This window comes from Mobula hypostoma, chromosome 21 (genome assembly GCF_963921235.1).
Source record: "Mobula hypostoma chromosome 21, sMobHyp1.1, whole genome shotgun sequence".
In the NCBI taxonomy this organism is placed as follows: Eukaryota; Metazoa; Chordata; class Chondrichthyes; order Myliobatiformes; family Myliobatidae; genus Mobula; species Mobula hypostoma.
The window spans coordinates 43,932,076-43,950,017 of record NC_086117.1 but is presented as its reverse complement, the minus strand read 5'-3'; the positions used below and the strand labels follow the sequence as shown (position 1 = coordinate 43,950,017).

Genomic DNA, 17,942 nt, shown 5'->3' with positions numbered 1-17,942 from the left:
GCGTTCTCTTAATCTAAAATGATGTCCAGGGCAGTTATTCTTGCCTCCCTCCTGAATCCATCGCTTATGGCCAGGTTGGGTAGAACAATCTGTTCTGGTGGCATTTCTGAAGGAACCACACTGGGCTATTAGTGGGAGGCTCTTTGTAGCCGTGTCAGTGGTCAGTTTCAGGACTTTGCTGAGAGCAGAGTGAGGGTACAGCACCTGGTCTGGCGGTGTTGTCCTGATTTTCGTGCACAGGATGTGTCTGAGCTATTACCAAAGTGGTCGGAGAGATCCTGCGTCACAGCCTGACTGAAACAGGAGAGCTGAGGACCTGGACCTCGGGGTGCGGCCAGCGTCCATCTGTGCTCCCAGCCCATTCCAGCTGGAGCCGTTTCAGTGGGTGAAAGACTCAGGCGCCGGAAAGCCAACTCTGCTGAAGACATGAGGAATCTGAGCAGGAGGAGGCCATTCGGCCCTTGGGCCTGCTGCACCATCAACAAGATCACGGCTGAATTACTTGTGCTCTGGGACACTTTCCTGGACAACTCCTTGATTCCCTTCAGACCCAAAATTCTACCCAGCTCCATCTCGAACATAGTAACTGAGCATCCAGAACCCTCATAAGTAGAACATTCCAAATATTCCATCAGTGGAGAAGTTTCTTCATTCTTTATACTAAGTAGCTGACCTTTTACTTTGCGGCTATGATCCCCCAGTTCCAAACAGGGGAAGTATTTGCCTTCTGAGAAATGTAGTACTTCTCAAAAAGGCCCTCTCACTTTCTCCTACATTGAGAGATCAGGCCAACCTGCACAAGTTCTTCTCAAATGGCAGCCCCACCCTCCCAGCCCAGAAAGTAGTCTGACGAACCACTGCTGTGGGGAGAGGGGAAAGTCTATCCATCCTGAGGTGGGGGGGACCAAACTCTGCACAATGTTCTAGACCAAGTCCATTCAAGGATCTTCATAACTGACCAAAATGTCCTGCCTGAAAATCTTCTTGCAATAAAAGCCAGCGTATGGTGCCTGATCTAGTATTGCTACCTTCCTCATAGTCTTCTGTACCTGTGCATCTGCTTTCAGTAATTTGTATATGGGAATGCACAGGTTTCTCTGAATACCAACACTTCACAATCTCTCACCATTTCAAAAGCGCTCCATGTAGATGACTGAGCAGTTAATTTCAGACTTTTCTCCACTTCGTTGCACCTGCCCTGCCCTTGCACAAGAATGTAGCCAGTCAATAACCCCTTGAGTTCTCCCTGCAGTCCACACTATAACCTAGCTATGTATATTAGTGGGTGTGGATATTTACATTTCATTTCCTCATCCAAATCATTAATCTGGATGAGACCAGCTGGGGCCCCAGCACTGACCTCTGCGTCACCGCACAAGTCACAGTTCCTAACAAAAATTACTCATTTATTCCTTTCTTTCTTTCCTCTCCATTAGCTAATACCTAATCCACACTGATATATTATCCTTGATTATGTTGTGAACTAATTTTGCTTAATGTGCAGCATTGTATGAAAAAAATCCATCTGTACTCCATCCACAGCTCACTGCCCCATCCAAAGACCTTGAGTAAACCTTCTGTTAATTGCAGTCTCTGAAAACTCCAGCATTCTTGTCAAACTGGCTTCCTCTTCCTTACATTCATATTGACTCTTCCTTGTTTTATTGTCATTTTCTAATTGCCCTGATAACTCTTCAAGTTGATATACTTCTATGACAGAGGTTCCCTACCTTTGCGCCATGGGCCAATACCATTAAGCAAGGACCCCACGTTGGGCAGCCCTGTTCTATACGGTCACTCTTCAGCCTCCAATGATCCAAAGAAAACAAACTAAGTTGTTCTACCTCTCCATGAAGGTATCTCTCTCTAATTTAGGCAACATCTTGGTGAACTTCATCTGTACTCTCTCCAAAACCACCACGTCTTCCCTGTAGTGTGAGGACTAGAACTGCACACAATACTCCAAGTGAAAATGATTTGCCAACGTTTATATTCAGTGCCACAACCAGTGAAGGCAGGCTTTGTTACTGCATTGTCTACTTCTGTCGCAATTTTCAGGAGCTGTGTACTTGCACGACAAGTGATCCCTCTGCACATCAGTGCTCCAGATGGTCCTACCATTGTTGTTGCGACGACACTGAGCTGCAGAATCCGTTGAGTTCCTGAGTCAGTCTTAGTTGTAATGATGGCTTTGGGGACAGGGAGATGAGTTAGGGTTTAGGGACAGTGATGTGAGGAGTTAGAGGTCAGGTTACGGTTTAGGGACTGGGATGTGCAGGAGTTAGTTCGAAGTTCAAAGTAAAATTCATTACTGTATCAGAGTATATACATGTCACCACAGGTTTCCTCTAACTCCTCACATCACTGCGGGCATACTTAGAACAGTACTGTAAACAGGATCAATGCATAACAAACTGTGCAAATGCAAATATAAAGCAATAAATACCAAGTATGAAATAAGAGCATGAAGTATCGAGATAAAGAGTCTTTAAATTGGGGGGAACATCGACTCAGACCATGAGAGGCCTGTGTCGGGCATTTTCATGCCTTACAAGGTGCAGATTGGAAGTCTGTGTGGGGCGCCACTCCTCGCACAGACTAGATCAATGTGTGATTAAGTGCCTTGCTCAAGAGCACAAACACGCTGCCACAGCTGGGGCTCGAACCAGTGACCTTGAGATAACTAGACGAATGCCTTAACCACTTGGCCACGTGCCCAACATGTGAAAATTGAGACCACCTGAAAACTCTTCAAGACACCCAACACTTCCTCTGTGGCTCAACATCCAACTCTGTACTGTCTGTGCAGAAGAAAACTCATTCTCCTTGATACCAACATACCCTAGAATGTCAATATACCCCTCCCTGATATCACTATCCTCTACGTCCTTCTTGGTGAAGATTGGTGTGAAATACTCAATAGGAGCTCACTTCTAGCCTCTGACTCCAGTCACAAAGTCCTTCCTTTGACCCGAATGGTTTTGCCCTATCCCTAGTTACCCTTTCATTTTTAATGCATTTACAAATTGCTTTGGGATGTTCTTTATTCTAACCCATTAGGGACATTTCATTGCATCTTTTAGGCCTCCCTGATTCCCTTTTGACATTCTCTCCTGCTTCCTTTATGTTCCTCAAGGATTTCAGCTTCCTAGACATTCCATATGCTTCCAGATTCAGTTTTATTGAACACATGCATACATTGAAATGTACAGTGAAACACGCTATTTGCATTAACAACCAACACAGCCCGCAAGGGTCGCCACACATTCAGGTGCCAACAATACACAGCAGAACACAGAACATGACAAAATGGAACACACCAAACAACAAAGCAACAACAGCAAAATAAGCCCCATTCCTCCCTCCCCTGTGCACATACACGGCCCTCTAAGCCCAGGAGAGGCCTTCTTTGTCCTCCAGTGGACTCATGGATTTGCAGACATTGGCCTTTGGCCTCCCCAGCAGACTTGCAGAGATCTACAGATTCGGGGCTCCATCCGCTTTTCTTTCTCCTTTTTCCCTTCCTGACTAGATCACGTCTATTGGTATCCAAGGTTCCTGAACCTTGCCATCCCTGTCTTTCTTCCTCACAGGAACTTGTTGGTCCTGAATTCTGACCAGGTGGCCTTTAAATGACTCCTACATGTCAGATATGGGATCAGAGCCCACAGATATGTGGTCAGATCCCAATAATAGCTGCTCTCAGTTCCCATAAGGTCCTTGGCATGAGTCATATCTCAGTCCCACTGATTTCTCCAACACTCTATTCCCACCAGTGCTAATTTCTTCGAGCTCCAACTTCACTCTCGATCTGTATTTCCCCAATGTTTCTGATGCATTTTCTTTCATGAAGATAGATACAAAATATTGGTTCAATGTTTCTGCCACGTCTTTATCTCCAATATAATTCCTTCTGTCTCAGCTTGGACCCATTTTAACTCAAGCAGATCTGTTCCTTCTACATATCAATAGAAGCTTTTACAATCAGTGTATGCTTTTCACATTTCCATGTTCACTTTTCCCTTTCTTAGTTCTCTTTAGTCGAATTCCAAAATATTCCCCATTGTCAGGATAATTGCTTTTATTACTGACGATGTAAGCCAGTGCTCCCAACCTTTTTCATGCCATAGATCCCTATCATTAACCGAGGGGTCAGTGGACCCTAGCTCGGGAACCCCCGTTGTAAACCCTTTCCCGTAATTTAACATTACCCTTAATTTTGCGTTTCCTTTCCATTTTTCCTTGCATTGTTCATATGTTATGAATTAGTTCCCTAAATGTTAGCCATTATTCACTTACATCATGTTTCCCAATCAGATTAGCCATCTTACATCTCATACCTTTGGAGCTTGCTTTATTCAGACTAGGCCTTGGTTTCACATTGAGCTAAATCACTTTCATTTCTTGGATCAAATTTTGTCTTTCAGAGATAATATTTTACCAGTACATAAGTATATTGTGGAGTTTTAGCCTTTATGGATGTCATAGAACGAGCTCCAGGGGGTTCTCAATGTAAGGAGAAGACTTAGTCTCCAGCACATCAAACAGTGAATGCTTTTTTTAATACTGTTGAGGAGAGAAGTACCTGTGATTGCCTGGGACATTTACCTCTTACCTTCTGCTGCAGACCCAATATCTTTCTGCCAGGCCTTGAGTTAGAGGCTGGAAGGTTGGGATTGTATTCCCTGGAGCAAAGGAGGCTGATGGCTAAACTTATAAAAGTTTTTAAAATCATGGGGGCATAGAAAAGGTAGGTCTTTTCCCCAGTGCAGGGGAGGTTAAAACTAGAGGATCTAGATGTAAGATGAGAGGGGAATAATTTAAACTGGAACTGAGGTGCAAGATTCCATACAGAACGTGATAGGTATGTAGAACATACTGCCAGATGAAGTGGTTGCGGGGTCAGTTGCAATGCTTAAAGATACTTGGGCAGGTATAAGGATAGCTACTGGCTTCTTGTTGTCACGTATTCTGAGGTACAGTGAAAATCTTGTTTGCATATCATCTAGACGTATCATTGCATGCTTAAATACATCAAGCGAATACAAAGCAAAAAGCACAGAGTGCAGAGTATAGTGTTATAGCAACAGAGAAGGTGCTGTGAAGATAAGTAGATAATGTGCTGGGGTCATGCTCGTGTTAACTGAGATATTAAGAGTTCATCTTTTTCATATGAGAGGCCTGTTCAAGAGTTGCATAACTGGATAGAAGCTGTCCTTGAGCTTGATAGATTCCCTCTGAGGTTTTTATATCTTTTTGTCCAGTGGGAAAGAGGAGAAGAGGCAATAACCTTGTCAGGAAGGATCCTTGATCGGAGAGGAAAAGTTTCAAGGGATGTGGGCCAAAGGCAAGTGGGACAAGCCCTAGTCAGCAGCTTGGACAATGTGGACAAGCTGGGTGGGACAGTCTGTTTTCATGTTGTGTATAATAATCTATCATTCCGTGACTCTGTCAAGCAGATTAATGAGCAATGAACTGTTGTACGTGGTGTCACAGAGTCTCAGAGAGATACAGCACAGAAACGGGCCCTTTGGCCCAGTGGGTCTGCACTGAGCATCAACCAGACATTTACACTGATCCCATTTACACTCACCGTACTCCTCTCAATTCTCCTCTGATTACTCCACTCATGTAGTAGGTGAGTGGGTATTCACTGAGTGGACACGGTGTTGGAGTGAGTGTGCAAGATGTGAACCTGGTGCTGAGAAAGTGTGGGTGAGGTGATGTTTGCCCAGTACCACTGTGTGCTGGTTTTTCAATAGTGTACTCCTAATTTCCTAAACAGGAAAGGTTTGGGCTCAGCGATTTGGAGAACAGTCTTTCCCACTGACAGCTTGGAGTTGGGAATCGTTTGCAAATACTCAATTGGCTGAATGGTCTTATTCTACAGTATATTGTAAGGACTATGGGAACGTGTCCCTGCTCTCTCACCAGTTTCTTCAGAGGTGAAGTAATAAGGGAATCAAGCCAAAGAAAATCCATGATCCTGCCGTATTAGAACATGGCGGCGGAAGACTGGAGGGAGATGGTAGCAAGACAGAGGTGAGGTGTGTGAGGATGATGTAACCCACCACTTCAATAGAAACCTCAGCCTGCCTTTCTGAAGGATCTGATCCAGCATACATTCCTTCCCGAGACCTTACTTGTTAGTAACACCCAGCTCCGGGCTGTCAGCGGGGAAGAAGGATCATTCTCCAAATTCTTCAGCACAAAGCTTGCCCGTTTCAGAAATGCAACAGCAAGTAAAGAGAGGGCAGCTGTTACAGACCCAACACAAACACTGCACTCACTGACACCCAGGAAACCCTCTCAACACAGTGTCCACATACTGCACACCCTTTGAATGCACACTCACCATTGCGTGTGTACTCACAGCTGGACACACACACACTCCTGTATCTCCTTCATGATGATAACAATGAGGAAAGAGCATGTCCTGCATGGTGGGGGTCGTTAATGATGGACGCCGCCTTCCTAAGGCACCGCTCCGCTCCTTGAAGATGTCTTGGATACTATGAAGGCTGGTACTGATGATGGAGCTGACTAATTTTACATGCTTTTGCAACTGACTTTGATCCTGTGCAGTAGCACCACATCCCCCGCCTCCCCACCAGACAGTGATGCAGTCAGTCAGAACGCTCTCCACGGTACATTTGTAGAAGCTTTCAAGTGTTTTTGTTGACAAACCAAATCTCCTCAAACTCCAAATGAAATCTAGTCACTGTAGTGCAGGGAGTTGGTGGACAAAAGTCAGATTTTGCAGTGAGAATCCAATTCAGGTCTCCCCAGTCCTTCAGGTCAATTTTTAGAAATAAACTTTTTCACAATATACTGTATGTGGTAAATACATTGAAAACTTATCAGATATCCCCATTCATTGTATCAAACAATCCAATACTTCTCCTACAATATATGAACCCCACTAGTCTTTTACCAAACACTGCCCCAGTGAAAGGGCTGAGAATCTGTTGCAGAGAGCCCAGTCTCCTGATCTCACGCTGGGTGTCAAACAAGTGTCCAGGGAGAAAAGGAAGCAGATCTGTTGGGCCGTGGGCAGAGTCTGATGTGCATGAGAGGGGGGACTAGGTTGAGACGTGAGGTTGCCCGGAGAGGGGAGGGATTTAAAAGACAAACAGCGTGCCTGCCTGAGACAAGAAGTTCGTGCAGATTCCACAGGCAGCCAGGAGAATGAGAACAAAAAGAAACTGTGGATGCTGGTTGTCTGTGGAGAGGCTAAAACAGTTAATGCTTCAGCTTGCAGGCTCTCGCTCAGCCCTGCAACATTAAATCGTTTAAAGGATGTTGCCTAATCTGCTAAGTGTTTCTAACACTTCCTGTGTCTATTGCACTTTAAGAAGAAACTGGAAAAGTACATAAGAGAGAAAGTCAACAACAGATATTGATAGGGTTAGATAAGGAACGGGAAGGTGGGGCAAAGTGGTGAGAATCATCATAGCTCTGGTAACAACCTGTTGAAAGGAATGCAGATCTGAGCTGCAAGTGCTGCAATCTTATCTAATTTGTGTGTGGATAACAGGATACAACATTAATTATTGACAGAATTAAGTTTGTAGTCATTAGAACCATAGAAACCATAGAAACTACAGCACAGAAACAGGCCCTTTGGTCCTTCTTGGCTGTGCCGAACCATTTTCTGCCTAGTCCCACTGACTTGCACACGGACCATATCCCTCCATACACCTCCCATCCATGTATCTGTCCAATTTATTCTTAAATGTTAAAAAAGAACCCGCATTTACCACCCTCGTCTCGCAGCTCATTCCATACTCCCACCACTCTCTGTGTGAAGAAGCCCCCCCTAATGTTCCCTTTAAACTTTTCCCCCCTCACCCTTAACCCATGTCCTCTGGTTTTTTTCTCCCCTTGCCTCAGTGGAAAAAGCCTGCTTGCATTCACTCTATCTATACCCATCATAATTTTATATACCTCTATCAAATCTCCCCTCATTCTTCTACGCTTCAGGGAATAAAGTCCTAACCTATTCAACCTTTCTCTGTAACTGAGTTTCTCAAGTCCCGGCAACATCCTTGTAAACCTTCTCTGCACTCTTTCAACCTTATTTATATCCTTCCTGTAATTTGGTGACCAAAACTGAACACAATACTCCAGATTCAGCCTCACCAATGCCTTATACAACCTCATCATAACATTCCAGCTCTTATACTCAATACTTCGATTAATAAAGGCCAATGTACCAAAAGCTTTCTTTACGACCCTATCTACCTGTGACGACACTTTTAGGGAACTTTGTATCTGTATTCCCAGATCCCTCTGTTCCACTGCACTCCTCAGTGCCTTACCATTAACCCTGTATGTTCTACGTTGGTTTGTTCTTCCAACATGCAATACCTCACATTTGTCAGTATTAAACTCCATCTGCCATTTTTCAGCCCATTTTTCCAGCTGGTCCAAGTCCCTCTGCAGGCTCTGAAAACCTTCCTCACTGTCTACTACACCTCCAATCTTTGTATCGTCAGCAAACTTGCTGATCCAATTTACCACATTATCATCCAGATCATTGATATAGATGACAAATAACAATGGACCCAGCACTGATCCCTGTGGCACACCACTAGTCACAGGCCTCCACTCAGAGAAGCAATTCTCTACCACCACTCTCTGGCTTCTTCCATCAAGCCAATGTCTAATCCAATTTACCACCTCTCCATGTATACCTAGCGACTGAATTTTCCTAACTAACCTCCCATGCGGGACCTTGTCAAAGGCCTTACTGAAGTCCACGTAGACAATATCCACTGCCTTCCCTTCATCCACTTTCCTGGTGACCTCCTCAAAAAATTCCAACAGATTGGTCAAACATGACCTACCACACACGAAGCCATGTTGACTCTCCTGAATAAGCCCCTGTCTATCCAAATGCTTGCAGATTCTGTCTCTTAGTACGGCCTCCAATAACTTACCTACTACTGACGTTAAACTCACCGGCCTATAATTTCCTGGATTACTTTTCGATCCTTTTTTAAACAACGGAACAACATGAGCCACTCTCCAATCCTCCGGCACTTCACCCGTAGACAGCGACATTTTAAATATTTCTGCCAGGGCCCCCGCAATTTCAACACTAGTCTCCTTCAAGGTCCGAGGGAACTCTCTGTCAGGTCCTGGGGATTTATCCACTTTAATTTTCCTCAAGACAGCAAGCACCTCCTCCTTTTCAATCTGTACAGTTTCCATGGTCTCACTACTTGATTCCCTCAATTCCATAGATTTCATGCCAGCTTCCTTAGTAAATATAGACGCAAAAAACCTATTTAAGATCTCCCCCATTTCCTTTGGTTCCACACAAACCCTACCACTCTGATCTTCAAGAGGACCAGTTTTATCCTTTACAATCCTTTTGCTCTTAATATACTTATAAAAGCTCTTTGGATTATCCTTCACTTTGACTGCCAAGGCAACCTCATGTCTTCTTTTAGCCCTCCTGATTTCTTTCTTAAGTATTTTCTTGCACTTCTTATACTCCTCAAGCACCTGATTTACCCCCTGTTTCCTATACATTTCATACAACTCCCTCTTCTTCTTTATCAGAGTTGCAATATCCCTTGAGAACCAAGGTTCCTTATTCCTATTCAATTTGCCTTTAATCCTGATAGGAACATACAAACTCTGCACTCTCAAAATTTCTCCTTTGAAGGCTTCCCACCTACCAATCACATCTTTGCCAGAGAACAACCTGTCCCAATCCACGCTTTTTAGATCCTTTCTCATTTCTTCAAATTTGGCCTTCTTCCAGTTCAGAACCTCAACCCTAGGACCAGATCTATCCTTGTCCATGATCAAATTGAAACTAATGGTGTTATGATCACTGGAACCAAAGTGCTCCCCTACACAGACTTCTGTCACTTGCTCTTATTCGTTACCTAACAGGAGATCCAATATTGCATCCCCTCTAGTTGGTCCCTGTATATATTGATTTAGAAAACTTTCCTGAACACATTTTACAAACTCTAAACCATCTAGACCCCTAACAGTATGGGAGTCCCAATCAATGTATGGAAAATTAAAATCCCCTACCACCACAACTTTATGTTTCCTGCAGTTGCCTGCTATCTCTCTGATTACGACATTAACATTCCTCTTTGCTGGTATTAATTATCGACAGGCTTGCAGTATTATAAACCACTTCAATTGCAGTTACAGGGAGAATGCATATAAACCAGGAGCAGCCAATGCACACTGACTATTACAAAGTGCTATATGCCCACTGACCCTGAGTATCCCACTGAAGCTGTGTTTTTTGATGCTGTTGCACCCCAATCAGAGCCTGCCTGCCTGAGTCAAAAGGTTCACGCAGATTCCACAGGCAGCAATGGCTGAATCTCAAATGTACCACTTAAAACAAAACTCTACCTCTTTTTTTTCCAACAGGAGGCTGGAGCCGGGGTTCCGATGGAGGATCTGGTCTTGCTGCCACTGTAATCACCTCTCCATTAGTTGAGACAAAAAGGTGCAGCCTCCACTTCCAACAGAACTAGAACAAAATGCAAATGAGCTCCCCTGCACAAAGCTTTTCTCAGTGCTATTTTCTGACTAGTCAAGACACGTTTCCCTCTCGCTGGAATAGATCAGCCCACTTCCTGGAATTGCTGATGGAAATTGTTTTACTCTACAAAACATTTCAGTGTCTCTAATTTCTGCAGTGTTTTGCATTTAATTTGCCTGAGCTGATCTAGTCTTAAACTGCATGTCCACAGTCCGCAGGGGAGATGCTTGGGAGGTTTGTCCATTTAACTATTCCATGCAGCTATAGTAACAGTTCAGGAGTTAAATGGCAGTACTGCCATAGAGTGTTACAGTACAAAAATGGGCTCTTCAGCCTTTGAGCTATCCAAACCAAAAAGTATCTAGTTACACTTTTACACTGGTATACCGTTACACTTTGACACTGGTGTGGAGGCCTCAATGCCCAAGATTAAAAGAGGCTGCAGAGATTGTAACCTCATCCAGGTCTATCATGGACGCTAGCCTCCACACCCTCGAGCTCATCTGCAGAGAGGAAGTGCCTCAAAAGGGCAGGATCCATTCTGAAGGACCCTCATCATTCGGGACATGCCCTCTTCTAATCAAGAAGGAGGTGCAGGAGCCCAAATACGTACACTCAACATTTTAGAAACAGTTTCTTCTCCTTGGCCACCAGATTTGTGAATGGACCATGAATCAATGAATGGCGCCTCACTATTCCTCCCTTGCCTTTCATATTTATTTATGTTTGTTATTGTAACTTACATTTTTTTTATGTATTGCACTGTACTGCTGCCACAAAACAACAAATTTCATGGCGTATCAGTGATAATAAACCTGACTTTGACTCTAATCTATTTTATTCTGCCAAAATCCCCATCAAGTCGCCCCCACACACCCACAAAGTGGCAAATTAATCCACCTACCTACGTGCCTTTGGAATGGAGACGGAAACCTGAGTGTGGGAGAACATGCAAACACCACACGGACAACGCCTAAGGTCAGGATTGAACGTTGATCTCTGGAGCTGAGAGGCGTAGTTGCACCAGGTTGGCCTTCATTACGGGAGACTGGCATCCAGGAGAGGGATGATCTTGCTGAGAACGTGTGTGGTACTCTGGGCAGGTTCACTCTCTGTACCCACAGACCTGAGGGTCAGCACATTATAATGAGCACGGCTGGTTCCTGGGAGGAGGCGGGGCCAGCTGATAAGCTGGTAAAGAAAGTTGACCTACCCACTCTGCGGGTTAGAAGAATCTCATCATCTGAAGGAAGGAGGGATAATTATATCTGAGGAAGACTGGACAATAATATGGAGGTATCAATGGAAGTGTACCAATTCACAGAAATAGAGGGAGTTCGGGTGGAAAAACTTGATAAGATATTTTATTACACCCTCTCAGAAATCCCATTATGATAGTAACCCCCCTGTTTGCTGGAGAAATTGTGGAAATCAAAATGCAAACCATTACCATATTTTCTGGGGTTGCCCCGTTATCGAAGACTATTGGAGTGGGATACAAAATGTCCTACAAGACATCTTCAAATGTGAAATACCCTTAGAGAGTAAGATCATATATTTTAGGTGTATACCTCAAAAATGGTTGAAAAGAGATAAATGTTTAATGAATGTACTACTGGTGGCTGGTAAAAAGACACTTACCAGGAAATGGTTATCACAGGCTAGCCCAACTTTAAATGTATGAATGGAAATTATAATGGATATTTACAAAATGGAGAAAATAACAGCATCTGTTAATCATAAGTTGGAACAATTTGATTCATAGACATAGACATAGAATAGTACAGCACAGTACAGGCCCTTCGGCCCACAATGTTGCGCTGACCCTCAAACCCTGCCTCCCATATAAGCCCCCACCTTAAGTTCCTCCATATACCTGTCTAGTAGTCTCTTAAACTTCACTAGTGTATCTGCCTCCACCACTGACTCAGGCAGTGGATTCCACGCACCAACCACTCTCTGAGTAAAAAACCTTCCTCTAATATCCCCCTTGAACTTCCCACCCCTTACCTTAAAGCCATGTCCTCTTGTATTGAGCTCTGGTGCCCTGGGGAAGAGGCACTGGCTATCCACTCTACCTATTCCTCTTATTATCTTGTACACCTCTATCATGTCTCCTCTCATCCTCCTTCTCTCCAAAGAGTAAAGCCCTAGCTCCCTTAATCTCTTAATCTCTGAATTCATACTGGAAAAATGGTTTAACTACATAACATTTTATAGGCCTGATTTTATTCTCACAATCAATGAATATGTTTTTTTAAAAAAATCACTCCCTACTCTGTACATAGTTTTCTTCTTTTGATTATTCTTCCTTTCCTCTCCTTTCTATAAGTGTATATCTCAGATAAATATTATGTGGAGATTTGTGACAAATCTGATTAAATGATTTATTTGCACCGTATCTGAAATACATCTTATGGAAATGTTTATTTGATGATGAAATTCAATAAAAAATAAATTACAAAAAAAAGAAAAATCTCATCAACTGATGGGAGATGCTAAGAGGAGTGGATAGGTAGAGTCTGATCTATCCCATTGAGTCCCCAAACTCTGGAGCAAACCTCAGACCAAAGGGAACCGCCATTTTGGACTGAGATCAGGAGACGTTCCCTGAGGCAGAGGGTTGTAAGTCCTTGGAATTCTCACGTAAAGACTCATTTGTCTTTTGTATTATGAGTAAGTTTGCATAAAACACCAAAATTGGTGGTGCTGTAGTCAACAAACAAGGTTGTCCAAGGGTTTGGATTAGCTAGAAAGTTGATAGGAGTGTTGGCAGGCAAGTGTGAAGTGAGGCACTCTGGGAAGTCTGATAGAGGTAGGACATGTGCAGTGAATGGTAAGAACATCGATAACAGAGGGACCGTGCAGCTTTAGTCCGTAGTTCCCTGGATAGATGGTGTGGTTGACTATGCAGGCACGTGGCATAATTGCTTTCAAAGGTCAGGGTACAGAGCGTAAGAGTTGAGATGTAGTGTTACAAACACCAGTTAGACTGTACAGGGTATTTCGGTCACCCCTGCTTGCCACACTGTAGGAAGGAGAATGGTGCTGAAATACAAGGAGATCCACCAGGCTGTCACCTGGATAGGAGGACTTAGTCTGAGTAAGATGGGATTGTTTTCCCTGGAGTGAAGGAATCTGAGGGGAGACCTAAGACAGGTGCATAAGATTATTGGAGGCAGAGATAGGGTTGATAGGGTCTTTTTTTCCATGGAAACTGATTGTTGTTCGGAGCTCGCCTCCAGAGCAGGTGGTGGAATCAAACACAATCACGAAGTTCAGGTGACATTTAGACAGGCACTTAAATTGGAAAGTCATCGCGGGATGTGGTCGTGGTGCAGGCACAGGAGTAGATCGATGTGGATGGATGTCGTGGGCTAAAGAGCCTGTGTTTGTGCTGTACAGACGTGTGACTCCTTGATGGTAGATTTCTGGAATCAGAGGATACAATGATCAGACAAAATACTGGCTTTAAGGTACCAAGTCAACCATGGTCTCCCCGAGTGCGAGGCAGGATAAAACCTCCTGTTTCCTGTCTCTATACTTAGTCCCAAACAATCCCTCACTGTTGAGAGGAGACGGTCAGCAATGAATAGCCAGATTGTCATGGGTGAGGGACAAGATGATGACAGGAGTGCTAAGGAGAATTAGGTGGTGAGATGGGAGCATGCTGGGTCCATCACCAGAGGCCAATGGATTGAAACCATCCTCTGTGGTGCTTTGGCTGAATACTTCACAATGGTGCTGACTGGTTGCAAGATGAGGGATGCACTGAAGATGGGTGCAGCCAATCCAAAGTCCTCCGTTTCCAGATACGATCGTTTCTCTGCAGTGAACCCAGCACCCAGGCAAGGGTGGACACACACCAGGTTCCCGCCGACCGTGCCTTTCCACCCTGTGCGTCTATGGCCCGGTACTTCCCACCGACTTGTGAGACACGCACGGCTTCCAGGGTCTTGTTACCTCGGGTGTCATGTGTGTGTCCTGCCTTAGCGAACCTGTCCCTTTTTATCCCCCTGCTGGGATGTCGCCTGTCCATCACTTCAAACAGTTCGGGGTTCAAAGGGGGAGCCGATCTTGACAGCTCTCCTTCCTTCATTAACATCTCCAAATGCTGCTCCATTGTTTTCCTTATCTCTCTCTCTCCTGAAGACAGGTGGCAGACCAACTGCTGATTCCACTGGTGCCAGCCCAGGCCAGCTACATCTTAATCTATGTGTATTCTTGTCACACTTCCCCCCTTTAAGGATTTTTACCGGGGGTAAAAATTACAAACATGAATACATTATTTGATACACACAAATATACATCTTTATCAGCTATTTGGCTAATACAGCGAATTTGAAGTTGTCAACACCTGGACGCAAAGTGTCCGACTTTCCCGCAATTATAACAGACGACCCCAGGAGACTTCCTACCAGACTGCTCCCGGTCTACCTTATCCTTCTCACTAGTCCCCAGTTTACTTTCTGACTTTTCCGGCGGACTCTCCCCGCCGTCCTGACTACCATTCTGGTAGCCTTTACTCGGGGCAAACTTCATTTTATGCGTCAACGCATACTCATCCGCTAACTTAGCAGTTGCGGCTAACATGGCTGCCTCTTTCTCATCTAGGTAGGGTCTCATACCCTCAGGGACACAACCTTTAAACTGCTCAATCAGGATCAATTGTAGCAGTCTGTCATAATCCCCCTCTACCCCCTTTGAGGCGCACCAACGCTCACAATATGTTTGCATCTCACGGGCAAACTCCAAATATGTGCAGTCCCACTGCTTCCTCGCATTCCGGAACCTCTGTCGGTATGCCTCCGGGACCAACTCATAAATCCTGAGGATGGCCTCTTTCACCACCTCATACCTCTGGGCATCTTCCGCGGACAAAGCTGAGTAAGCTTGTTGGGCTTTCCCTTTCAGTACACTCTGAAGCAAAACAGCCCACTTATCCCTCAGCCAGTCCTGACTTGTAGCAACTTTTTCGAAATGGAGAAAGTACCGATCCACGTCGGTATCGTCAAATGGGGGAACCAGCCTAACCTCCTGGGTCGCCTGGAACCCTCCACCTTGGTTCGGCACGGGCCCCTGCTCTGCCCTTATCTTTAACTTCTCCAGCTCAAATTCCCTTTCCCTCTGTTTCTCCAACTGCCTCTTTTCTCGCTCCAACTGTCTCTCTCTCTCTCCTACCTTTCCAACTTTCACTCTTCGTGTTCGTGTTCTAACTGCCGTACCCGGAACTCATACTCGAGTCTCAATTTTTCAAGCTGCACCTGTACCGCGTCTCCAGCAGGTTTTTCAATAGGCACCACCTCCAGCTCCCCTTGGGGAAACACACCTTTAGATACATAGTGCTCTACGATAGCTCTGTGTATCTCCTCTCTCCTCATTGTCGATTTCCACTTAGCAAGATTCAACCGTTTGGCCACAGCTGCCAATTCCGCTTTCCTGGCATCCTCTAATGCCTCCAAGGTCGGCACCTTTATAAATTCCTCAACCTCCTTTTCTGCTGTTTGTCTTTTCTTTCTTTCGGGAATTTTAACCCAATCAATTTACTCCGTCCTAAATTTAGCGTTCAAAATCCCGGACGAGCCCCCACTTATGTTATGTACCCCGTAACTGGGTTGCGAAACCAGCAGAAATGGATCACTCAGTTGGAGTCTGGATTACTAGAACTTTTATTAAAGAAACAAGCAACACAGTACTCTAATCAAAAGGATAGTAAATGCAACAGTTCAGCAATGATAAACACACATGTACACAGAATTAGGATAATAGGATCAATCAAGCTCTATCGTCGTCTAGGGGTAAATGACCAGTTTCAAGGTGACGCAAAGTTTAGTTCAATTGAATTCAGTTCAGTTCGCAGTAATCACTGCCGTGGGAGATGGACAGTGGGGGAAAGGAGAGAGAGAGCAAAACGAATGAATATTCAAACGACTTCCACACAGACCTTCGATATTCTTCGCAGTCAGCTTTCGGGCGAGCCCTTTGTGATGTCTTCTGAGGTCACCGACCGTGACCCTTCCATTTCCAGATACGATCGTTTCTCTGCGGTGAGCCTGGCACCCGGGCAAGGGCGGACACACACACCAGGTTCCCGCCGATCGTGCCTTTCCACCCTGTGCATCTATGGCTTGGTCCCATGACCAGCCCTCCAAAACTTCCCACCGACTTATGGGAGGCGCACCGCTTCCAGGGTCTAGTTACCTCGTGGTGTCGTGTGTGTCTTGCCTTAGCGAACCTGTCCCTTTTTGTCCCCCTGCTGGGGTATCGCCTGTCCATCACTTCAAACAGTTCAGGGTTCAAAGGGGGAGCCGATCTTGACAGCTCTCCTTCCGTTAAACTCTCCCGTCACTTCATTAACATCTCCAAATGCTGCTTCATTGTTTTCCTTATCTCTCTTTCTCCTGAAGACAGGTGGCAGACCAACTGCTGATCCCACTGGTGCCAGCACAGGCCAGCTAACATCTTAATCTATGTGTATTCTCGTCACAATACCAACACTCCTTGTGTACAGAACCAGTTACACTGACCTATTGACCAAATGACAACCGAAAGAATGTACTTTTAAACTGTGTTCTTCTTTTGCATACATTTATTATATTGTGAATAAAGTATAATTTTGAAATTAAATAAAATCTCTCTACAACATCTCACATGCTGTTTACATCTGGCTGGGGGGACAGAGACAGTGTCCTGTTAACTTCCCTCGAAAGGACAACAATGCCACGTTGTCTAACTACTGGCTTGGTGTATTGGTCTGGATTACATGCTCTGGTATCTGCAGTGTGTCTTGAACCCTCAACCTGCTGGTTAGGTGGTGAGTAAAGTCCGTATTGATCTACCTGTGACTGACACGTACAGAGTTTCAGTCCATGGACAGAATCATAGAACATAGAACAGCACAGAATAGTACAGGCACTTTGGCCCATGATGTTGTACCAACCTAAAACATCCTATGCCATGATCAATCTAACCCTTCCCTCTAACACAGCCCATAACCCTCTATTTTCCTTTCATTCATGTGCCTACCCAAGATTCTCTTAAATGTTCCTATTGTATCATCCCTCTACCTTCCTGGCATTCCAGGCATCTCCCACTCCTTGGGTTAAAAAATTACATCTGGCATCTCCCCCCACCTTAAGTGGATGTCCTCTGGTGTTGACCGTTTTTGAAATGGGAAAAGACACTGCTTGCCCACTCTATTTGTGCTAAAATTCAGCAGATTTAGCAGGTAACTACAAGGCAGATAGATGTTCCTTATTTACTCGGGAATAAGGAAGGATGGAGCTGGAGTCAGAACATACAAAGCCCCAAACTTACACTGGCGGAGTCCTTGGAACGGCATGAGATGCAGCTGGTGGTTGCAGCCCTGGTCACCGGAACAGGGCGGGCTTTAACCACTTGTCCTTGAGTGTGCACA

General features: G+C 44.7%; 1 protein-coding gene across 4 annotated transcripts in view; it reads right to left on the bottom strand.

Annotated features, from left to right (window-relative positions):
- LOC134359679 (torsin-4A-B-like) overlaps positions 1–10,509 on the bottom strand; it is a 36,096-nt gene extending 25,587 nt beyond the window's left edge. The window contains exon 1 of one of the 4 annotated variants that reach the window (XM_063073183.1): positions 10,393–10,509. The gene's annotated coding sequence lies outside the window, so the exon portion shown is untranslated. The remainder of the gene's footprint in view (positions 1–10,392) is intronic. The other 3 variants (XM_063073184.1, XM_063073187.1, XM_063073186.1) reach the window with 3 other exon arrangements.
- Positions 10,510–17,942: the final 7,433 nt, after the last annotated feature.